The sequence below is a fragment of the Pygoscelis adeliae genome, unplaced genomic scaffold, assembly GCF_000699105.1.
Source record: "Pygoscelis adeliae isolate BGI_AS28 unplaced genomic scaffold, ASM69910v1 Scaffold243, whole genome shotgun sequence".
NCBI lineage: Eukaryota > Metazoa > Chordata > Aves > Sphenisciformes > Spheniscidae > Pygoscelis > Pygoscelis adeliae.
The window spans coordinates 492,434-494,115 of record NW_008824363.1 but is presented as its reverse complement, the minus strand read 5'-3'; positions in this window follow the sequence as shown (position 1 = coordinate 494,115).

Here is a 1,682-nt window from a genome sequence, read left to right as displayed (position 1 = left end):
ACTCTTTCTCTTTTCCAAAACCTCGGATATTTATCTTGAATTGCAAAGAGAAATGGAAGCAGATGAACATTTAGGAGCACATAAATTTTAAAATAAATACCCTGATGTGAAAGTTGTCAGCTCTGTTTCTTCAAGATCAGGAAGGTATTTCTCACACTGTCTCATTTTGGCTTCTCAAACCTTTTTTCATAAAACCCCTGCTTTATTGAGCATAAAATTAATGTAAATGCAATGTAATGTAATGTATTAATGTATTTTTCCAGTAGCTTGACAAAAGTGGACAGTAGTGGACAGAAAGCTGCTGATTGGCTCACCTCGTACAAAATGAGAAGTATAGAAGGGAAGAACACTTCAACCTTTTGTCTGAGAAAATTTAATTTCTAGGTTAATTTGCATATAAAAATTAGTTTTGTTGGATCACGACCGACCACCTGCCCAAAGTAAGAAATTTGTAAAAAATGGTGGGTGAGAGGAAAGTATGTCAGTAGAAGTGTTCCCACTATGAGGACTCTTAATTGCTTGTGACCCTGCTGTGGAAGAAGGTATGGGAAAATTAATGCTCTGAGCAATATTCATCTTGCTGAGTGTTTTTCTTTCTTTCTTCACTCATGGTTGATGTGACCTTTTTGGACTCCAACTGCTAGAGGAGATGTACTGCAACATGCAGAGTACATTATTATTATCTTGAATGTTCTCCAGCTTTCGTACCAAATGTTTAGTCTGCTTGGTCAGGATTAAATGTCCTTTGCGTTTGACTTCTGAGGATTTCTATTCCAGATTGCACACCTGGTATGTTACTGTAGTTTTCCTTTAAAGAAGCGCAAAAATAGTTGTCGTTGCTGAAATGCCGCATTACAAGGTAGGCTTTTATGAAAACTATGTTAAAAAAAAATACTCGGAAATCAAACAAAAGTACAGCTTGCCAAACCCTACTTTGGGAGAGCTGGCAAGTCCTCTGCAGTGACACCCTGCTCACCAGCCCCGATCTCTTACACCAGAGGTGTGCTGCGTGCTGTGTGTTGCGGAGGTGTTATTCACATTACACCAGAAAAAAAGGACTTTGTCACATCTTTCTTTGCTTTCATGTTGTCCTTGCTTTCATGATTTCCAAAAGGCCCCTGAACAGGGATTCATGGTGGCTCCAAACCCCCAGATCTGGAAAGGACTTGCTATGGAAAGAGGAACAGGCAGAACAAGTTAGGCTGCCCCAGAGGTTTTCACATGTAGCTTCACCTACGGCCCTACCCTGCAATAAGGCTTCTTGAGTAAAGGTATTAGTGTATATTAGCACCTTGTATGGAATAAAAACTTCATAGACATAACAATCCACTTGCCTTTCTCTTTCTTCACTTGAGAATGCCTAAGACACTAAAGGAGCTGCAAGTTGTTCCTTGGTGAGCAAAATGAATGGAGTCTGACCTAAGGCTGTATATCCACACCCCCCCACGCCTCCCCTCCCTGCAGCATCCTCACCCACCCAGGATCTACACTTCCCCGCTACCCTAGTTTCAGCGACCTCGTGGAATGGTCCCCCTCCTTCCTAACAGCCCCATGCCCCATCGCTGTGCCTGCCAGGTGGGCAAGAAATTGGAAGTACCTCCAGCTGGCACGGTGCTCTGGGTGCGCCGAACCCGATTGCCACCGAGCGCTGGGTACTGCAAAGGGTGAGCAGAACAGGGAGC